This window comes from Ursus americanus, chromosome 27 (assembly GCF_024610735.1).
Source record: "Ursus americanus isolate L20-20 chromosome 27, mUrsAme1.1.p, whole genome shotgun sequence".
In the NCBI taxonomy this organism is placed as follows: domain Eukaryota; kingdom Metazoa; phylum Chordata; class Mammalia; order Carnivora; family Ursidae; genus Ursus; species Ursus americanus.
In genome coordinates, this window is record NC_142153.1 from 24,441,853 (window position 1) to 24,465,191 (window position 23,339).

The 23,339-nt window shown below is 43.1% G+C and overlaps 2 long non-coding RNA genes across 5 annotated transcripts in view; one reads left to right on the top strand and one right to left on the bottom strand.

Annotated features, from left to right (window-relative positions):
• LOC148107642 (uncharacterized) overlaps positions 1–23,339 on the top strand; it is a 123,732-nt gene that overhangs the window by 16,048 nt on the left and 84,345 nt on the right. The window lies entirely within an intron of this gene.
• Positions 7,884–23,339, bottom strand: part of LOC123800914 (uncharacterized) — an 81,663-nt gene continuing 66,207 nt past the window's right edge. The window contains exons 3-5 of one of the 2 annotated variants that reach the window (XR_015721985.1): positions 22,641–22,814; positions 16,761–16,915; positions 7,884–16,237 (exon numbers count right to left, since the gene is read on the bottom strand). This is a non-coding gene — a long non-coding RNA (uncharacterized LOC123800914). Of the gene's footprint in view, positions 16,238–16,760; positions 16,916–20,391; positions 22,815–23,339 lie in introns of those variants that run through there. The other variant, XR_015721984.1, reaches the window with a different exon arrangement.

The window sequence follows — 23,339 nt, forward strand, 5'->3', positions numbered from 1 at the left end:
CCACATGGAATATTTATACAAGATTGTCTGTTGTGTGGAATTTGTGGAAAGCAGACCACCCTTCCTATGGGTCCACTGCCAATGTCCTAAAATAGCTCTGAGGGCCAGGACCTTTCCACTATGGTATTTTGCTTTTCTGTGTTGCATACAACTAGGGGAAAGGAGGGTGACGTCCCATCATTCTTCATTGTGGCCTCTCTGGCCCCCAACATGTTACCACCCCTTTATTTCCTCTCATGCCCTTTCATCTGTCCAAACTTGGGAGAAAAACAGAGAAAGGGAAAAGAGGAAATGGAGTCTAGGACAGGCCTTCAGCTGAGGACAGCTGCCTGCAGCTTCAAGCATTTCTCGGGCATCTCCAAATACCTTCTCCAACCGCTGACCCCCACAGAAAATTCTCTTATTCCCTCCCAAGTTCAGATTTCCAACATGGATTGTATCATTCATTTTGCTTTATATTTATGCAATGAATTTTATTCTCCCCACATCTCCCCTCTACATAAACATACACACACACACACACACACACACACACACACACACACACAAATCCTCTTAATAATTTACCCATATTCTAGAATTATAATAAGAACATAGAGCACATTAGTGAGTACTCCTTGAGATTGTGAATTAGGAATTTAGAGAAACCTAATTCAACCCTCTCACTTTTCAATTAAGAGACTCAGAGGGGTAAAATGACCTATCCAAAATCAGACAAATCGTAAAATAAGGAACCAAACTAAAAATTAGTACAAATGCTTTGTGCAGGACTGTCTGCAGGTCATGGCCCTTGCAGCCAGTCAATGACCAATAACTGATGTGACTTTGAAACAAGGTATTAGAACTCTCTAATAATTAGGAATAAAGAGAACAGAGATGAAGAAGAGAAGATTTGCCCCAGGCTCAGGTACACTCTGAAAGGTTAAGTCTGCTGAAACCCAATGGAATATTAATTAAGGGAGCTTTATTCTGGGGCAGAAGCACCTAGACAGCTATTGTGATAGTCAAGACAAACTTCTGACCTTTCAGTCTGTCAAGTTTTATTGCCATGATTTAAACATTATGAAGCTTGTTTGAGCCATTACCTGCACCTCCTTTTGTTATAAATTACACTGAAAATGCTCCACGGCATCGCAAGAAGAAAAAAGGACCACTATCAGTAGAATACATAGAGTTTTGCTGGTTGAATAAGCCAAAGGGTTATTCAACAATGGCTAAAAATTCATTCCCCAAACCACATGTGTCCCTGCTAGTGTGTCCCCATTACCTCCTGCCACGCTGGGTTCAATGGATTATCCACCAAAGACAATGTCATGTCAAGTTCAAATATGATATATGAAGAACCAGGGTACAGACTCTCAGAGTTTTTAGAAAATGACATGTGATTTTGCAGAGATGCAAGATGTGGGAGGTGAATCCTGTTAGTAGTGCTTCTTTCTGTGAAATCCTAATGAAAATGTTTTTTGCTAACAATTTTTAAAATTAAAGTAGTCTACTACTAAAAAAAAAAAAAAAGCACGAGCAGTGATTAAAGTCAGTGGATTCCTCTGATCCTGTGCTATATTAAGAAATACAATAGGACAAATTAGCCTGGGCTTCTTTCACTTTTTGAAATGGTTCTGAAATCCTTGAACTTAAAGTCAGTACATAAAAACGTTCCATTATCTTAATTATCAGTGGTCATGGTTTTTCATGGAATGCCTTTCATTTCAGAGATGGCAGCTGCTTACTCAGCATTAGCAAATGTTAAGGGACACATTTACACTAACCCACTATAAGGTAGTCTTCATGGATAATTGAAATTCACATTTTTTCCAACTCTCTTTCATCTTTGAGGTAATCAGGAGGTACTGTCAAGGAATTTATCTCCTAGCCAATCACAAATTTTCCCATTGCTTCAGATCAGTACTTCTGATTGATGTAGTTTTTATGCTCGTAAGCTCTTCTGTCCACCTTTTGGCAGGGCCATGATGACATAAAGAGGATACCATTTTAGGAGTCAGGGCATTTGGGTCCAAGTCTGAACCCTGAAACATACTGGGGACCTCTGACAAGTCACTTTACCTCTCTATCTTGTTTCCTTCATCTGTGAAATGATAGCAGTAGACTCAACAAAATGCACATTTTCTTCTAGTTTTAGCACTCACTGTGTCTGAAATGGCAAAAAAAGAAAGAATGAAAGAGAAAGAGCAGAAGGGAACAAAGGGTTGGGCTAGGCCATGTTACAGGTCTTTCATGCCTGCATAGTTGGCAGTTAGCAGCACCAGAGAAACCAAACCCTGCCTGCTGGAATCGTTTTAACCTGGAGTGACAGCAGTCACCTTCTTGCTAGGACAAGATCTTACTCCATATCAAATAATACAGTTCCTCCAAGAGCTAACTTGGAATTAGTCATAATGCAAGAATTCCAAGGTATAATCATGATTGGATCACAATTCAATCACAAAGTGCATCTCTATATCTAACTTCTTCCAAGATCATTTTCTATATTAACCCAGGAATTTTTATCCCTTTTATTGTCCCTTTTTAGATATTTAACTAGCTTTTAAAACAAAGATGAAACTAACCTTTTGCAATTGCACACTGTAGTGTGAGGTACGATTCAGCTAAGGGCAATTTTTCTAACCATTTAGTGCTCTGGGAAATTACGCTGATGCATATTTATATACAAATGCTCAGTCATTTCCACTGAGAAATCCATACCTAGACATTTACCTGATGAAATCAGTTTTCCCCATTAGTTGCATTCCTGGCAATCCAACCCAAAACAGAAGGCCCCTTTGCAGAATCTGAAGACAGAGGTTAGGGCAGGTGGCATCTAATAGGATCTCTGAATCAGAGCTATTCTGGGGAAGCCCACGAGAGAACTTGCCTTTGGTGTCGGGGGCCGGGGGAAACACAGCATATTTCTGTCGGTTGGCCCTGGAGCTTTTCTGTCATGGAGCCCATGAGGTTTTTATTGAGAGGTCATGACAGTTAGAACAAGGATCAGAATGTGGCTTATGTGAGGCAGCTGACTCAGTTCCCTGGCGTGCCTGTGAGGCAGGCCTGGCAGTTGGTTTTGCTTCACAGCAGGTTATGCAATAGTGAAGCCCCAGGGCCTTTGCTGTCAAGATTCTCAGCAAAGTGTCCTTACACCGTTGGCAGTTCCTCTCGTGCTCGTGAGGGCGGCTCCATGTGACAGTGCACGTCCAGTTGCGCGAATCCAGCAGACATTGTTGAGTGCCTGTTCTGCATCAGGCCGCGTGCAGCCCTGAGAACATTGAGTTAATTATTCTCAATCCTTATCCCTTGAGAGCGTTTAGCTCCATCTGAGTTTCACAGAAACCTTCCTGGAGCAACTAATGCCTGCAGGGAGCCTGAAAAAAGAAGGAAGAGAGAGCCGCATGGACAGACTTGGGGAAACCTTTCCGAAAGAGATCTAGAAATGAGCAGAGTCTGGAAAGCTCCATCTCTAAAGGGAAAGGCAGGCAGGTTGGTGTGAGTAGAGCCCGGGTTGGCACATTTTTTTAAAGGGCCAGATAGTAATTTCTTCAGGCTTTGTAACCCTGTAGTTGAGAATACCCAACTCCGTTGCTGTAAGATGAAAGCAGCCATTACAGTTGGGTGTGGCAGTGTTCCAATCAAGTTTTATTTCCAAACCAGGCGGTATTTGGCCCAGGGACCGTAGTTCGCCGGGCCCTGGAGAAGAGCATCAGTTGCGTGAAGGGCAGAGCAAGTGTGGTGACTTTAAGGACAGGGCCTGTTGTCGTGGGACTTCTTCACCAGGTCAAGCAGGTTGGATTTGTGGGAAATGAGAAGCAGTTAAGGCCTCAGCTGCCCCTCTGAAGCCAAAGGCTAACGGGCCTTAGTAGGCCTTCCTGAGACTCAGAATGGAAAGCCCATACCAAGCAAAGACATTGGCGATGTCATCTCTTCTTCAGAAGGCCCAGAGCTCTTCCAAGGCCTTCCCTGCACAACTGGCATCATAGGAGATTCCAAGCTAAGCCAGGATCTTCCTGCATGTGACTAAAACAGCAGTGTCTCTTTCCAGTTCTCTCCAGAGGCTTTTGGAGACAAGGACATAATGAGATTTTTTTTATGTTTGTTCAAGAGCAGGGGAAGGGGAACAGGGGTTCTAGATAGCACCAGGGATCTTCTCAACAGAATACATGTATTTTCTCCATTCACATAGAGATTTGGGAAATCACAAGGATTTATGCAAATGTGTTTTCCATTACATTACCATTTCCTGTCTCTATTTGCAGACTCCCACTCCAACCATATTTGCTATGAACCCAACTGAGAATAATTTGGCTTGTTCCTTTCATTGTATGACAGTTTGGCTGGCCCCCTGCCACACATTCAGAATGTACCCTAAGTGAAATAGTATCTGCACTCTTCTTGTAGCTCTGGGTGAGGCAGGAAATACAGGGTTGCCAACACTCGGAGGAGTACAGCAAGGTTCAATCCAGCTGGGCAAAGGAGAAGTGAATGAATTCTCTTGGTGGTTAAGTTCTCCTTCTAAAACAAAGAGGAAGGAAAAGGGGAAATCAACATTACCCCAAGAGCCTTACATGCTTTGTCTCATTTGATGTTCCCAACAGCTGTCAGAGAAGGTTAGTGATGCCTCTATTTTCTGATGAGGAAGCTGGGTCTTAGAGATGGCTAAGCTAGGCTTCACTAGGTCAGCACGATTATCTTTGTAGTGTACATTTTTGCTCTTATAAATTAAAACAGTTAAAATTTATGAGTCAATATCACGAAGATTGAGATAGTATCTAAAGGTTATTGGCATGCAGTTTCCACAGTATTACTAGAAGTTAACACTGATTCATAGCCTCTCAGGGATGATGGGACTTCAGAGGTTATCTAAACTAAGCATTAGCATGGAGTGGCTGGAGCCTCGCCCAAGCTGGTGGATACGTAATGGTAAACCTGTGAACTCCTCTAGCATTGGAAATGTTAAGTGGTGATATGGAATCAGCCCAAACTATTTCGGGGTTTGAAAAATAGAAACATAGCTGGTAAAGACACCAATTAAAAATGACCCCTCTGAGCTACAGAAGATGGTGGGAGTTTTCAGCACATGGTACTTGTTAAGTATCTTTGACTATTTCAAAGCTTTAAATGTCTGGGAAGCTAAATAAGCAACTTGAAATCTCTATGCAGTTTCTCAGGGCATTGCCTAAGAAATACTAGCTCTATGATTGCAAAAGACTATTAGGGATACCTACCTCATTTACCTCTAGAGGTGAGAAATGCTGACTCCAAGAGGAATTTGTCTTTAACTGGAGCCAAAATGCTGTGGATAAATAGAAAAAGGAGCACGAGTATAATTGTGAAAGAAAACCCTAAAATACGAGGGCATCTACAAATACCAAGGGCTTCCCAAAAAACTAGAGAAGTATTTCATAGAATATGACTTTAGACCTTGAATTTATACTATGGCCACCGAAAGAGGGACACTTCCACCAAGAGATAGAGGAAATGTTCATGGATAGTTCCTTAAGATAAACGCTTCCTCAAATGTCAAGGCAACTCTGACCCTTGTAAATTATTTAGGGGAAAAAATGTAATTAGACTCAACAATTATGAAATGAAGACTGGGATAGGTTTATAAATTTTAACACAACCATATGCATCAGCTATAAGTCAAGTCCCTGTTAATACTAATTAAATCTTTAAAGTATTAATCATCTTTTGAATTCAATGCAGCTGTTGTCTATGGAAATACTTAGTCATCAAACGAAAAACACTTAATGGCAAACTCCAAATGTTAAGTCACTTGTTAACCTACTTTTAATCTTAACAATTGCAATTGATGAAGGGATAAGTCAATATTTTTAAAAATGTAAATGATCAACAGAAAAACTGGACATTCTGCTTAACTACAAATAGCATTCTCTCGGTTTATCTTCAGGGGCTCAGAAGACAGATACGAAAAGCATGGAAGCATGTCATTATCAAGGTTCTCAGCAGTTTGGGCATTCTTAAAGTCAGGACAATCCACTGTCACAGCTCAGAGATCTTTACAGCTCAACTCAGAAGCTGTGGGTGGTACCGTGAACTCTAGCCCAGTCCTTGCTGGACACTCAGATTTGGGTACCCACCCTACTCTCATTTTGTCATAGTAATTTCGGAGATAAATTTTAAAAACCACTGTGAAATTAACCTACCTTATTTAAGATATGGGTAAATCATGTTGAAGGAAAAAAAAAAGGATTCAAAGCATAGATGGAACAGGACTCCAATTTCCTGAGATATTTAACTTAGTTCTGTCTCACTGTTGGAATTATGGATGACTTTTCTTTTTCGTGCTTCCCTACATTCAACAAATATTGCTTTAATAGTTGGAAAACATTTTTAAATACTCTCTGTTTTTAATAAAGTATATAAGAAAACTAAAGGTGTTAAGCATGGAAAGTGTTTAAACTCAGACACTTAACCAACTGAGCCACCCAGGCACCCCTCATAAAACCAAGTTGAAAAAACAGAAGGAAAATACACATATGAGATGATTATAATTTATAAAAATATGTATACTTGTGGCCAGAGATTACAAGGAAACACAAAGAAAATAAAATAATTTTGTCTGAATCATGATTATGGGTGAAATTTTCAAAATAAAAGTTTAACATTTTATTTCATAAAGAAAATTTCTTTTGATAAAGTGCTCTAATATACAGTGTTCTCTTCAACAATGTGAAGCTATTCAAAATACAGTAGATGATGTGGGACAGGAATAGGGCAATCACCTCTTTATTTGTATCCTAGATCAGGTAGGTTAGCCTGTTAGAACCTGTTAGAATCTGTGTTCTGAGGAAGACATAGGAGTAAATGTTCATGATCAATATTAGACAATTACACAGGACACTGAGAGCACAAATGGCAAAAGAAATAATAGATACAGTGAGCTTCGTCAAAATCAAAAACTGTTGTGCTTCAAAGGATATCAAAAATGTCAAGAGACAATCTACAAAAAGGGGACTATATTTGCAAGTCATTTGTCTGACAAGGATATTTATAAGAATATATAAAGAATGACTACCACTCAACAACAAAAAGACAACAGAATTTAAAAATGGGCGAAGGACTTGAATAGTCATCTCTCCAGAGAAGATATGCAAATGGCCAATAAGCACATGAAAAGATGCTCAACAACATTCATCATGAGGGAAACACAAATCAAATCCACAATGAGGTATCACTTTATACGCACTTAGACGGCTATAGTCAAACCACAGACAATAACAGGTAGTGGTGAGGATGTGGAGAAATCAGAAATCATACATTGTTGGTAGAAAGGTAAAATGGTGCGGCCACTGCAGATAAGCTTCTCAGCTCTTCAAAACGCTAAACATGAAGCGACCATAAAACCCAGAAATCCCCCCCCCCACCCCGGGTATATATACTCAACAGAACTGAAGACATGTGCACATAAAAACTCATACAAAAATGGTCAGAGCAACATTATTTATAATAGTCAGAAAGTGGAAATAGCCCAAATGCCCATCAATTGATGAATGGATAAACAAGGTGTGATGTGTTCATACAATGGAATATTATTCAGCCATAAAAAGAATGAAATACTGGTGTATGCTGCACCAGTGATGAACCTTGGAAAATACTGTGCTAAGTGAAAGAAGCCAGACACAAAAAAACCACATACTACATGATTCCATTTATATGAAGTATCCAGAATAGACAAGCCTGCAGACAGAAAGCCAATGAGTGGTTTCCAGGGGACGGGAGGAGGGGGGAATGGGGAGTGACTGCTTCATGAGAAAAGGATTTCTTTTTCAAGTGATAAAAATATTCTGAAATTAGATAATGGCAATGGTTGCACAACATTGTGAATGTCAAAAAAAAAGCAACACTGAATTACATGCTTTAAAATAGTTAAAATGGTGAATTTTATGTTATATGAATTTTACCTCAATTAAAAAAAAAGAACATGCAAGAACATGATTGCTGCAAGTTTTTAAAATTTATTTATAGAGATCTGTTCAGTCTCAAAGTCGAAGAATTTCCAACTTTGAGTTTTGAATCAGAAAGTTGTTTCATTTCATCTCACCGTGTCTCCTGCCCAGAAGCTTTAAATCTGTTTGCCCATAACTAGAAAAGGAAAAGAGTCCCTTCTGCCCCTGGCAGCCAGGATGGCATGTGCCTAGGCTCAGACAATATAATTCTCTCACCCAGAATTTTGAATGTAAGGGACATGACACAAAGATTCGGGGTCAGTTTGTCAATTATTCCCGGAAGCTATGGCAGCATCAAGAGCTGGCAGAGGCAGCCACCTGTGCTCAGCTGAGTCCTGTGGCTTATCCAGGATTCTGGTTCATTTGTCCAGCTTCCCTGTTTCAATCAATCTCCAGGGAGGTGAGCATCATCTCCCACCCAGGGATTTCTTTGTATGTCAAGAGAGAAGACACAACACACCCACCAATGAATAGGAATAAAATGTATGTAGTATTCACAAGAAGCTGGGATTCCCAGCAAGGGAAGGCTTACTCTGTGTTTGATGAGAAGGTGACCAGAAGGCTTGGGGTGGGGATGGAGCATGGAGCTTCGATGGTGGGAAGGGGGTGGAGCTGGGTTGGGGCTATGCACTGGGCCAGAGGCTGAGGCTGTACTAATTGAGAATCTTGGCTGCCAATGGCAACATGAAACATCCACAGGTCTTAACTGGGCTGCCCAGATGTAGGGAAGAAGGGTGGGGACCTAAAAGCCGGCAGTGGTCAAACATTGAAAATTGAGTCACCTTCTTCATTACATGCCCTTTTTGTCATCTAGTTCTCTGTTCATAGAGCTGAATCTATGACATCTCGAAGAATCTTCCAATGGATTCTTTTTCATACAAAGTTAGCCAGACTTAATTTCTATTGCTTACAATCAAGGATCTTGACTGATACCAACAGCATTGGCAATTCTGAAAAACTATTACATACAATTTCAAATGAGAGAAACAGTCAAACAAGCATAAAACTATAAGCACAGAAAAACTGTGGAAAAGTGATTTTCACAAATGCATGTTCTTTCTGCAGGAGCAATTATAACAAGTCTCATGGGTCACAGTGTTGGAAGATGTCTTAAGAGGTCATTTAGTACAGCCTTCGACACAAAGCTGATTCAGGTGCATAGAAGCTAGAGCTTGAGGAGACCCAAAAGACTATTAAAACAAAACAAAACTTTAATTTAATGGTGAGGAAACCATCACTAAAAACAAAGTGCTTTTCGCAGGCGTATCAAGACTTAATGAAGTATCAGACAGCAGGCATTCAGACTTGTAATCAAGGGACTCTTACAGATTCTCTGAACTCACTTCAAGAGGCTTTCTCATGCCGCGGTGCTGGGAAGGACAGAATCACCCTTCACAACCTATAAAGGCTTTATCCTGTATCAATTCCACAGTGCTCTGGGGCTGCCTTGCTCATTTATGTCGGCTAATGCATTGATGAAGTCAAGGCCGTAGGCTTGAGTCCAGAGTGAGGAGCCAGTTTGGCTCATTTCCACAGCATAGTGTCCAGATGTTGGCTGGCCATGCTATAAAAATGAGATCTTGCTGGGGGCACCTGGGTAGGTGTGCATGAATGGCTCAGTGAGGTTCATGACCAGAACACCAGGCAGAAGCATGCTCCCAGGGGGACTGAGACGAGGACATGGCATCAGCTTTACAGATAAAGGATAGAATACTAAACCCTTTGCTTTAAGAAAACAAAGTGTATTTGACAGAAAACAGTAAAGAATTCCATTGCTAAGTGTAACAGCCTTGCCCATTTAGGAAACCCCCGCTATCTCAGGGCAAATGCTAGGTATTCTTTAACTTGAGAACATTTCTGTTCCTCCTCAGCTTCCTACTCCAGACCATGCCTGCCCTTTAAAAAGGGAGAAGGGGAGTGGTTCAGAGAATATTCCATTGCCATGGCCATACAGTTGCCAGCACCCAGTCTCTTATTGGTGGGATAAGTTTGGAAAGAACCAGGAACACCAAATGAACGCATATAATTGACTTAGTAAATTCAAAACAATGAAAGATGTCACTCTGGGCTGAACTAATTAAGAATTACTTGGAGAAAGAACAGATTCTTGAAGAGTGAGGAGGATTTTTATGGAGTGAAGGGAGTGTGGGAGGCATCCCAGTACTGAAGGAACAATTTATAAGCCAAGGCACGGGGAAAAGGGTGTGTGAGGCATCCTACAGAAAACCGACTGAAAAGGAAGGTGCAAGGAGGAGATGGGTTTGGAAAAACACTAGGCTAGGGCCATATTGTAGGGAACTCTGGTGACAGGCTAAGCAGTGTGCCGTTCTCTCTGTAGGCAGTGGGAACTATTTGGAGCTTTTTGAGCAGGGCAGGGATGACCGTCTGAGGCATATTTAAGGAAGAGAAATCTGACAGTGGTGTGTAGGCTGTGTTGGAAATGGGCAGCAGGGGGACTAGAAATTGCATTAGTTCAAGCAAAAGTGATGAAAAGTGACCTAACATCAAAGGGAGGTCTTCCTCCCTGACAGGCATGGACAGAGAAGAAGAAGTTACTTTTCTCTGACCAGTCCCAGAAGGCATGCCTTTGCCTCAGACCAAGATACCGAAGACCACTGCTCTGTTCAGTGGGCCTGGCGCTGCCCGCACAGACAGGCAGCCGAGCAAGCAAGCCTGATCCAGGAGCAGACAGGCCACTCTGGACCACACAATGCTTGGCCACCGTTTGTGCTTAGGGAGTCTTTGCTAGATGAGAGGTTTCGAGGAAAAACCAAGTGTGTTTGGTAGAAAACAGTGAAGAATCCCACGGGTGCCTTCATCTACCTTGTCCAGGACCCGCTCAACCAGATAGGATCTGACATCCATGAAAACCGCGTCTCCTTTGCAGGAAGGTGATGGGCTGAGGGTCCCGGCCCCTAGCCCCATGGAGCCTGGCCTCCAAACCCACTGTTTCCCTCTAGATGAGGAGGTGATTGCACCTGTCACCACACCACCCGGGCTGCAGGACACCCTACTTCCACCACCACACACTCACCCCATCGGATGGGGCTGGGGTGGAAAGGAAGAGACGTGAGAGAGACATTGACATTTTATTGTCAAATCTTTTAACTAGACTACATATCAATCTTAAGAATCTGGGTCCCTTCCAGTCCATGTTTATTCGGGTCTGTGGGTCAGATGATTTTGCCTGAATTACACAGCCCTCTAGGTCGAACAGACGGCCTAATGGCTATTTTACAGAAAGGACCTAATCATGGACTGTATCATCTGTACAGTTCCTATTATCAAAAGACACAGATGCTGCACTTCCCTGAAATTCTGCAGGAAGACTTTCTCGCAGATCCTGGCATCTTACCACCACGTTTGGAATAATAATCTTTTCTTTTCTGTTACCGCCTACATCCAACACATTTATGTGTAGCAAGTTTTCCCTGTCACAGAGCTTTAGAATCTCTGATTTGTCTACCCATAAGGCCAAAGGGGAAACTAGGTCTCAGCCTTGACAAAATCAGTAAGGGGAAAAAACGTGAGATAAGGGGAGTACAAAAACGCTTGGGATGCAGGCATATTCAGCCGGCGTATGCTCTGGGCTCACGAGATGGAACAAGAAGGTCCCGGGTCATTGGATCCCCGAGCCCAGAGCAGAAGCAGACAGACCAGGTGAGCCTGGAGGGAAGACTCAGGTCGGCCCAGCAAATCCTTGGCTTTGGACAAGCAGGCAGCACAGTAGCCTCCCAGCTGTGGAGCGTCCAGAGGAGTCCTCTGGCTACCGGGGCAAGTTCTCTTCGCCAGTACTTGCTCCCCTCAGCCCACTGCTGAGAAATTCAAGGGTTTAAGTGGCAAGAGCATTTCTGGCACATGTGTGGAGTCAGGGGAAATCACTGCCTGCTCAAGTTTGCCGGAATGTTCAAGAGGCTGGTTTCATTTGATTAAAAGCTCCATCCTCCAGGAAAGAAGCCAGGTCAGTGGGGAGCCTGATTACGAGCAGAATTCCACAGGGAAGCATGAAGACAAGTGAGGATTTGGACTCCGCTGCTACACAGCTGCGTTTATCCGTAGGGAGCTCCAAACCTTTCCAGCCCCAGGCTGTGCTCTGGGCACAATCCTATGATCCTGGTGAAAAACCAACTAAGAAGACAGGTCAAGCTCAATCCCGGGTGATGCTTTCCTAGGGACTCAATCAGGGAATATACCAGGCACATGTCCAAGAAAGAATTGTGCTTGTTGGTTCGATTTCAGGTCCAGCCTTTGCATGCTCTGTTCTGAAGGGTGGCAGGGGCGAGTGCATTTAGACAAGGCTCTGCATCCTGTCCTGGCCCTAACAGAGCAGTTCCATGGGTGTCCCAGGCGTCCCTCAGGCCCTCCCAGCCCTTTGCAATTCAGCTAAAATTGCCAATTCGATTCCCAAGACTTCACTTCTGCAATGTTCTCCCCACGATGTCTTCAGACCCGTGGAGGGTTTCCAGTGTCACAGTTCTTTCTGCTGAGTGACATCCTGCCTCCTTACCAGGTTCTGCATCACTTTGCTGAAGACCAGAAACTACCTGATTTCTTTGGGGGAAAAGAATAAAACAAAACCCAAAAACCCCAGCCATGAGAAGCATATGTGAGCACAGTAGACTAAGAAAGAACTGGATGTCACAGGGAGAGAGTCACCGTGCACCCAACATGGCAAGACATCGAGAAGCCTACAGTAGGCTCTCCTGTTCTGTAACCTCATTTCAGGCTCCCCATTGCTGGGCTCTGCTCTCTTGGCCCTTTACTGAAACAGAGCTGCAAAATGTCCCCACTGATGACTCTTTCCCTTCCTCTCTTCTTTCCTTCATCTACTCCATCCTCCTGGGAACTAGCTCATGTCTGCCTAGGCCCCTGGAGTATCACTGCCTACCTGAAGCCGTCATCCAGATATTTTTCCACAGACCCAGCTGATTCTTGCTATCCGCAGTTGTTGGTTATGTTCTGTAAAATCCTCGTGCGCTCTGCATTAGGGAGTGCCCAGCCGCTCCTCCCCAGAGAAATACAGGGTTAGGTTCTTAAAAGCCTCTGGTCACATTTTTCAACCAGTTGATGGCGTAACTTTGATGTGCAGTTTTCTTTAAAGACACCTTGTTTCAGAAATTTCGTTGATTCATTAGTGATTCATGGCCAATAGCACCGTAACTGGAGCCTGAATGAAATGTACATGACACATACATTTTCTCTGCGAGACACACCACAGGCTTCCTGGCCTTTGGACCATAGACAGCACTTCGGCACTATGCTTGGGGGATATCGTAAAGCAAAATCACCAACAAAAGCACAAAAATGAAAAAAAAAATATGTGGCACTAAGTAGATCTCTAAAAGGACAATGTGTTGACAGTTTGAGAGCCCAAAGAAAAAGGCAGAGCGTCGCCTCGTTTGACCTCAGCTGGGAACAAGTAGGTCCAATGACAACTTTTTTTTACTGCTCAGCAGATGTCTGTGGATGACAACAAAAGCACTGAAAGTATTGATTTTCTAGTTACACACATATTTTAGCAAGTAGGTGGATTGAAAAATATGCAGTGGGCAGATAATTGGGATCAATGGTGTGTCCTTTTGTAAGAAGCACCGTGGTGGCAACTGTTAACGTAACAGCTTCTCCATTTTGTCACATTTACATTGGCGTATGATTTCATTTGGAAAATTGGTTCTACTGTCTGAAGGAGATCTAAAAACCAGTGCCTGCCTGAGGAAACCTGATCCATGGCTCATTCAAGTGGTGATTTTCAGTCTGGTCTAGTGGCAGGGAACCGGTGAAGCTTGCCAGCCAGGTTGAGTCCTATTGAAAGAGAGCAAGGTTTGCCCACGTGAACAGAACAGAGTCCAAAAATGGGGATGTCACCTGGGAATGTTACTCGAAGTGGGGATGCCCCATGGTATTTTATAGATTCCTATTTGGTAGAGAAGGATGACCTCAAGGTCTTGATTTCATTGTCTGTAGGACAGTAACCAGTTTTGTATCTAATCTAGTAATCTTATTTTAGAATTCCTTTTTCCCCAAATGTCTATGTAGCAGCCCTTGAGAGTCTTATCTTCCCCTTCTGCAAGCCCAAGAAGCATTCTTCAGACCTTTCAAGGCCTCTGGGTATATCTTGCAGATGGTTGCAAACCTCAGAAAGATCCTCTTGTTTCAATTAAAAGACAAGAGCTACTGTAATGAACTTGTGTGTTTGTGTTGAAAATCAACACCAGTTTCTTCTTGTTGTGAAAAGTTTACCCTGAGGCTCCGGGATCAGCACCGGTCGAAATGCAGTAAACTCATACCGATGATAGGTTTACTGCAAGATATTTTATGTTTTTGGAGCTTTACCAAGGTTCCCAGGTATGCGGCCACTAACTGCTTTCACAGCTCCCCTCTGTTTGCTTTCAGCCATTAGATGTAATTGAAGGATAGAAGGTGGGTGGGGGAGCATGTGTGTTATTTTCATTTCAGTTATTTGAACAGCATTTACAAGCCTCAGTCTTTTGTGGTCCACTGAGCATGATTCTTGGCTGTGGAAACCTGACACCAGCTCGTCCTCCAGCAGCCGAACACGGGCATGTGTGCAGTCGTATTTACAGATGGCATTTCAGTCACTTAGCTTACACCTTCCTCCACTGTCACCACCATTCTGACAGAAATGAGTTACATTTGCTCCATTTTGCAGAAGGGTGAAAGACAACAGCAGCTTGCCAAGTTTACACAGTCAGTGAGAGCAGCATCTCGTCCAAGGTCGAACAAAACAAAGAAGTGATTGCAGATGTTAATCAAAGTGGAGCTTTTTAATTTGAGAATTATTTGATATGTTTATTCATTTGCTAAGAAAAATGATTGTAAACTTAGAAATAAAGCAACACCAAGAGCATGTCCTCTCAATGTTGTATCAGAGCACTGTTTAACAGGGTCACCCAAAGATTATATAATTATTTAGGGCAGTGGTTTTTAAACTTGGCTTCACGTTGGAGATATCTGTGGATCTTCAAAACTATGGATGCCTGACTCCTACTCCCAGGCATTCTGATTTAATGATAGGGGCTGATGTGAGGAGCTGAATCATGCCCCACACCCAAAGATGTCCACAACCCAATCCTCAGATCCTGTGACTATGTTACCTTACGTGGTAAAAGAGATTTTGTAGTTGTGATTAAGTGAAGGGTCTTGAGATGGGGAGAGGATCCTGGATTATCCAGGTGGGCTCAATATCAGCACAATGCCCTGACAAAAGGGAGGCAGGAGGATCAGACTGGAGAAAATGGACGCAGAGGTGAGAGAAGAGGAAGGAGAGCCTCCTCTGTTGGCTTTGAAGATGGAGGAAGGAGCCACAAGACAGGCAGTACAAGTGGCTTCTAGAACCTGGAGCAGGCAAAGAGTGGACTCTGCCTCGAGCCTCCAGAGGGAGGACAGCCCTGGGAGCCCCTGTGACACTTCTGACCTCCAGAATTGTAAAAGAATAAAGTCGTGTTGCCTTAAGCCCCTGTGTTTGTGGTAATTGTGTACAATAAGAAACTGATGCAGGTACAACCTTGGGCGTCAAGATGTACAAAATCTCCCCAAGTGATTCTGATGTGCAGCAAACCTTGGGCACCCACCGATCTAATGAAATGTATTTGCATTTGGCTTTGCCATTAACTGATCAGAATCAGCCACTACTGTGAGGTTCCATGAAAATAGAAAATAGATCCTAGTAGATATCTTTACAGATAGGTAGAGAAGATAACCTCGGGGTCATGATTTTATGGTTCCCTGGGACATTAGCCAGTTTTATACCTAATCCACGAATTTTAATTCCTTTTTTTCCCTCCAAAATGTCTATAAATATCTAGTTCTTCAAAATGCTTTTGGAACCATCTTTACTTTCATGCTAGCTCTCTCAGTCGTTGAATGCATTTTTGGCACATGTTCATTCTATATTTTTATGAGTGTCATGCCTTTAACTCTTTGAAAATATACTTTCACATAGTCAATAATAAATATTTGTGAGGAGGCAAAAACAGTGTGAGGATGCCAGTTTCCCCTGGAAGAGCCAGAAGTAAGGTTGAAGAGTTGCTTCAGAGGTTATGGCCATAAAGCCAGATCACATGTCGCTGAGGCCACATGGTTGGAGCAGGGACGAACCATCTCCTGCAGCCCCCTTCCTGGTTCTCAGGCGCTGCCAGGTCGGGCTGGCTTACATCTCCACTCTGCTGCTTAGTAGCTGTACGATCTTGAGAAGATCTTCTGAAAGTCTCAGTTTCTTCATCAGAAAAATTATGAAAATCTCCATCACAGCATCACTGGGGGGACGGAGCGAGAGAAGACACATGAAGCATGTCCACCTGGGGACACTCATCATAAACTGGACCCAGACGACTGAGCAGTGCTGGCTGGAGGACCCCCTCTCCTTACCTCTGGCACTACCCATGACCGTAGGGACAAAAAGTGTCAATTCCCTTCCCAGCGGGTCTCATTTTGGCCAGGTCAAAATTTCACCCAAGGAAGAAGCTGACCCCATTTGCCCCATGCACTCAGGCAGCCTGCAGGCCTTTTGAAGCCGATGGCCTACATTTCATACTCGGGAGATGATGTCATCATTGGCCAGCCTTTCCTTTGACGTTTCTACCATTCAGGTATTCCCTTCTCTCCAATAGGCTGGGCCCCGGCTTCAAATTACATGCTGGCAACTAAATGGGAATTAATGGGCTTTGCATTTCTCCCCATAATAATCTCTCAACATGGCTAAATGAGTGGGCACTGTCTACAGAGGAAAAGACTCTACGGCCATACGTTGAGGTGGCCGCAGAGGCTGCATTAGCTTACAACCCTCCTTTGCTGGGCTTCCAGTGACGGCACATCCATCAACATAAACAGGTCGTCATCAGAGCTGAAGACTCCTATACCTCACAGGGGAGTCTGTGCAACTCTCGCCTGGGCTGCTGAGGTCAAGTATGGTTCCAGAGGCTTGTACCTTGGACCTGGAAGGAAGTCAGACCCAGCAGAGTCAAATGATTAAGAATCTGGAGAGACTGATTTCAGGGATTAAATACCTACTCTGTCAGTTAACCCTCCTGCGAGTCAAGAGAGAGAGGAATGATAACCACGCAAGGAATTTTGACCAGATAAAGTACCAGATAGGTAAGGTCTCATTTAGGGTCACCCAGAGGTTATATAGAAAATCAGTGAAGCAAGACTACATCCATCACTAGATAGGAGGGGAAAAAAAAAAAAAAAACAACGAAAGCTTAACATTACTGAACCTAAATGAGAACAGAAGTCCCTCATTTAGATAAATCATGCGGATGATCAGATAGCTTCATTTATAAGTTGAAAAATTCACCAATTAATTCAGTTGGGTAGTTGTTCAACAAACATTTACTAACAGTCTGCAAATACCAGACAATGTGCCAAGTAAAGAAAAGCAAAAAGTATACCCCACCCCAAGGAGTACATGGTCCCTGCAGTGAATGTAATAAATGCTACTCTGGAGGTCTATACCTAGTGTGGTGGGGTCATAGGAAGGAGTGATATCCTACGAGAGGCTTCTAAAAATTACAGTGATCTTATGTAATTTCACATCTACTTCTGTATATATAGTTAAATATCCCTATTTTTAGACATCTAGAAATAAGCTCTTTTCTCAATTCTAATTTTAGTAGACTCTGACAAATGTTGGGCAGTATTTATTTTCCACAGGCAAGATACCACAAAGAGAAAATTTTCTCTGCTTCCCTCGAGAGGTCTGAAGTCCCTACTCAGGTCTTGACCAGGAGCAGCTCAGCCCTGGAGGAGGTGGCCTGTGGGAGAGGTGCCATGAGCTCTGGGAAGCCGAGACGCAGTTGGGCTCCCCAGCAGCAGGCCCGTGACCCTTGCTGCAGTGAGATCTCCAGGCACGGTCCCTGGCCAGGGGCAGCTCCTAGGGATAGCTCAGGCTTACATGCACGGAAGTGAGCCCACAGCCTCATACCAGAACCCTGCTATGGGAGCTGCCCTCAAAGACGGAAAAGAGAAGGCTGTGAGCTTGCTTTTTTGCTGTTAGCAATCAGCAGCTGTCTGGTTGCAGCCAGGAGATGCCTTCAAGTGAAGGAAGCAGAACCATCATGTATAATAGATTTGTTTCCAGGTAGAAGGTGTAATTTTTACAGTATTCGAGGACATTCAGTTCTGCTGTGGAAGATAAGCATATACATAGGAAGGGTGAAACCCATAAGATCTATTAGGTATTAGATGGCATTGTGTAGCGCCCACCCCCAAAATTCACGTTCACCAAGTACCTGTGAATGTGACCTTTTTTGGAAATAGGGTATTTGCAGATATAAGTTGTCAAAATAAGGTCATTCTAGATTAGGGTGGGCCCTAAATCCAATGGCTAGTGTCCAGAGAAGAAGGCCATGTGAAAACAGAGGCAGAGATTAATGTGCCTACAAGCCAAGGATCACCCAGGATTGCCAGCAACCACCAGAAGCTAGGAGACAGGCATGGGTCAGAGACGACAAAAGGAACCAACCCAGCTTCAGAAATGTGAGAGAATAAATCTCTGTGAGACAGGTTAGACACAGACAGAGTCGAGCGTGCACGTGCTGCACACGGATGGTGAGCAATGGAAGGCCCAAGGGACACCAATATTCATGGACCTCTGAATATACAGAAGGCACAGTAGGCAATCAAATTCATGAGGTCTTAAAGTGTGCAGTCATTGGAGACACCCATTCCGGCTCCACCTGTCTATCTACCACTCAAAATATTTAGGCAAAAGCAGCAACTGCTCAGGAGATCATGGTGAATTCCAGCGGCGGCCAGGAGTAATTCATTGTCCTGCAACTGTCTGATATAACAAGTGTGGGGTGGCCCCACATACCTCCTACCTGTGCGTCCCTTTGGCTCAAACCTCACCTCTAGTCAGCAGGGAAAGCTTCTATGGCAGAGAAGGAGGAAGTGGGGAATGGACGGGAAAAGGAGGAGGGAAGAAGGGAGAGAGAGAGAGAGAGAGAACCTTCAACTCTTGTGTGACCCAGGGTTCAGGTAGTGTGGTCCAGTCTTGCGCTTTATCCTAAGTCCGTTAACCAACTCTCCTCTTTCCCCTTGCTTCTCACTGCATTTTAAATTGAATCCATATACCATGTATTTTAGCATTATAATTTGGTCATGAGCCTTTCTGTTCCATGAATTCTGGAACAGCTTGCCAGATAGTATGTATGGAGGCAACAAGGTAATTTCCCATATCACATAGGGGACTCAGTTTCCCTGGTGGTATTTCCTGGAAACTAGTTACTTTTGAACAAATACGTATTAAGGACCCACTATGTGCCAGGCACAGGGTTAGGCCCCTGCTGTGCAATAATGAGCAATGCAGACTTGGCCTCTGACCTAGTCATTCGAGTTCCACAAAAAGAAAAATAATCAGTGTCTAATTTAGTGTAATAATTTCCCTGACTGTGGAAGTGTCCACATGACAGAGCACCTGGGAGGAGCACATAACCCAGTCTAGAACAGTGGGGGAACACTTCCTGGAGGAAGGATGTTCATACTGAGACCAGAAGAGCAGATAAGCAGTAGGGGGTATGGAAGAGTGTTCTAGGTAGAAGGAACAGAATGAGCAGAGTCTCAGAGGTAGAAAGCGGAAGGGGAGCTCTTGTATATTTCCTTCTACCTACCCTAAGGATTGCTTCTGGAACATATTTTTGGTCTAATGAGCCATGTTAGTTTTCCTACATAGTACCTAGTATTTGTCTCTTTGCTGCTGATGAAATAGTATATTCTAAATTAAGTCCCCACTCCCTCACACATTTTTTTAGGGCTGATATTTCCATCTGCTTTAGTATTGATAAAATATGAAACTTGTTTATAACTATGGAGAGTCAAATACATTATCAAGTTCTCAGGCCCCTGAACCTGGAACAAAACCAACCCATCGTCCATTAGATAAGACCTAGGTCAGCCATCTTTCCCCCTTCCCATACTCGTTACACCATCTCCTGAAAGCCCCTTCCTCCAGTCTCTGCCTCAGTTCTCCAGATCTTAAATGGCTGTTACACCTCACTTACCTGCAGAACATAATGAAAATAAGAGCAAAGAGCATTTTGAACATGAAACAATTTTGTTACTTATGAAGGACTGTACTTCTGCAAAGATGGCAAAATGTTGCTTCTTTTCCCCATAGCTCCTCACCCTGTCCCCATTTCCTTTTCTAGAGATTGTTAAACAATAAACACTGTGATGTGTGTGGGACTGCTAGGGTGCAGAGATGTCCAGAACAAGCATGATAATTCAGACAACATTTCCAAGTCCTGTCTGAATCTCTAAGCTCTAATTTCACAGATGTATCTTTTTTATACAATCCAAATATTTCTGAAAACTTGGAAATTGAACTTTATAGATTAAATAATATTTAGATTATACCTAATTAGCCTGCTTGTTTTAAAAACAAAATCCCAAAATAAATATTTTGACAAAATGAATTCTCCAAGTTGCATTTTATTTTTATGATTGACTTAGAATACAAAGAGGAATTTAGTTATGTTGGTAAATGTAATATCTGTGTGAAAATGTTTTGCAAGTGTAAAAAACTGTTAGTCCAACTGTTTAGACAGTTTTAGTTATCTAAATATTTGCTGCCTAACAAATTACCCTAAAACCTAGCAGCCTAATATCTCAGGAACGGTAAGAAGAGACGTTATTTAAAAAATCAGCAGTGGGGGCGCCTGGGCGGCTCAGTTGGTTAAGTGTCTGCCTTCGGCTCAGGTCATGATCCTAAGGTCCTGGGATCGAGCCCTGAATCAGGCACTCCACTGAGAAGAGAGCTTCTCCCTCTCCCTGTCTACTTCTCCTCCTGCTTGTGCTCTCTGTGTCTCTCCCTCTCTCTGTCAAATAAATAAATAAAAATCTTTAAAATCAATCAATCAACCAGAAATGTAAAACAACAAACGTTATATTTCATAGTTTCTGAAGGTCAAGGTTCTTAGCTGGGGGGTTCTGGTTGGGATCTCTTAAACCAAGTTTCAGTCAACCTATAGGCTAGAACTGCAGTCTTTGAAGGCTTAACAGGGGTCGGAAGATCCACTTCTAAGTTCATTCCCACAGCTGTTGGCAAGAGGCTTCAGTTCCCTTCCTATGTGGGACCCTGTGGGGCTGCTCACAACGTGGCTTCCCCCAGAGGGAATATCTACATGAGGAAGAAAACAAGAAAGACAGAAGCCAAGGTATCTTCTAACCTAATCTCAGATGTAACGTTCCATCACTCTCTATATTCTGTTGGTCACCCAGACCAACCCTCACACAGTGTGGACAGAGTGGCACAATGCAGAAGGTGTGCATACCAGGATGCAGGGAGCACTCGGGGCCATTTTGGAGGCCAACTGCCAAAAACAAGTTAAACAGATGATTCTTTCCAAAATCCTTGCCCTGTGACTTTTTATACATTCATATTAAGATTAATCAACAGATTTTCCCAGTGGGGTCTCCAGTTAGCCATAGAATCAGAGCCATCAATTTGAGACAAAAAGTTACATTAGATCAACTAGTATAGAAATACGTTAACTTGAAATATTTAGGCAAGGCTCTGAGAAAAGTATCCAATACCAAAATTAGTTGTGAGACAGAGAAGCATCTGTTTTTTAAAGGAAATATCTGAAAACTGGTTATACAAGTCTTGAGCTTCTCACCCAAGAGCTATTCCCACAGATCGGGGGTATAAAAAGGTCAAGAGGGACATCAGAACACGTAAGGAGAGTTGGTTGGAGAGAGTAATTTATTGCTGAGTCCCATCTAAAGGAGATGAGTGAGAGGTGCTCCGAGAGGGTTGTTTTGAGAGTGTGAAATATGTTCTCTATGGCCAGAGGGCAAAATGGTTCATGAGAGAGTCAGTTTCAAGTATCTGTAGGTGCAAAGAGGGTGAGCCCTCTAAGAGCAGTACCACTTGAGCAAGAACTTTCCAGTACCCCTGACCCTCTTCCTGCTCGGGTCCTGGTTGACCAGCTGGGGCAGGGTGCCACGGGGCGGGGGGGGGGGGGGAGACCAGCCACAGGCAGGAAAGCAAGAGGAGACCCCTTCATGCCAGGCTACTCACAGTAGGTCCTGGCTGGGGAGTCAAGGTTTAATGTTCACTCAAATTTAACATTTATTACCTACGACTAGACACGTTTAATTATTGTTATGCTGGATCTCTTCCCGAGGCTTCTTCTGACGAAACAAGTCAGAGGGGTCATCAAGTTTTTCTTCCAGAGGCAGGGTTATAATGGGACAGCAGGAGACAGCATAAAATTATTTATATAATTATATCCCATGATGTTTTTCTTGCTCAGTTTACAAGTTGCACTTCCAATTGCCTCTGTGTTTGAAATTAGGATCATTTTTTTTTTAGAGATATTACTTATTTACTTGAGAGAGAGAGCACAAGCAGGGAGCACAGCAGAAGCAGACTCCCTGCTGAGCAGGGAGCCCAATACGGGACTTGATCCCAGGACTCTGGGATCATGACCTGAGCTGAAGGCAGACACTAAACCGACTGAGCCACCCAGGCGCCCTGGAATTATTTCTCTCTAGGTGAGCTGCAGCCAGCACAGACCGTATTATCATAGGGGACAGCTTGACGGATAGAAAAGTGAACTAAGACAACACACAGAGCCCAATGACCACTTGTCACATGCCGGTAGGATTGAGGCTGTGATGTCTGTGGTTTCTCAAGGCCTGGTGGTGGGTCCTTACTTGCTTCGAGGCCCATTCGTCTGTTTATTCAGTCATCTCTTCATTTCACCTTTCTCAGAGCTCCTACCACATGCTAGCATCCTCCCACTCCTCCGGAACACTGGCTCACCATCTTCTGCATCCAGGTCATTTCTCCCGAGTCCCTCAGCTGCTCTGAGCCAGGTGGCAGCCTTCCTGTAAGAAACATTTGGATAGGGTTTTGAGAAAGTGAGTGTTCTATGTAAATGTGATACCGCACAAGGGCCTTGGAGGTCTCTGACACTTTTCTGTCCTAGTAGAACATCATATGTATATATTTTTTAATATATGTATGTAAATTCACATCATATATTTATATTTACATTATATGTATAGATATTCTTAGTAGCACATTTAGAAACAGACTTGCAATCTGGGAAGTTCAAATAAAAATAATACTGTGTATATTTATACTACTTTAAGAATGCTACCTAGTTTTATCTCCCAAGAAAGTCATCCTGACTTTTTACAGCCCAACCTGCTCACAGGCCCTAGACCTGTTACCCGTCTTGGTGAGGACGAGGGAAGCTGGATCATTGAACAACTAGATAAACTAATACCATCTGCTTTATAGAACACTTTAAATCACACTTTGGGGTTTTAAGTCTTTTTTTTTTTAAGGAGATTTCCCCCTTAATTAAAAAGCTATCTTTTTCATATATATATATATATATATATAAT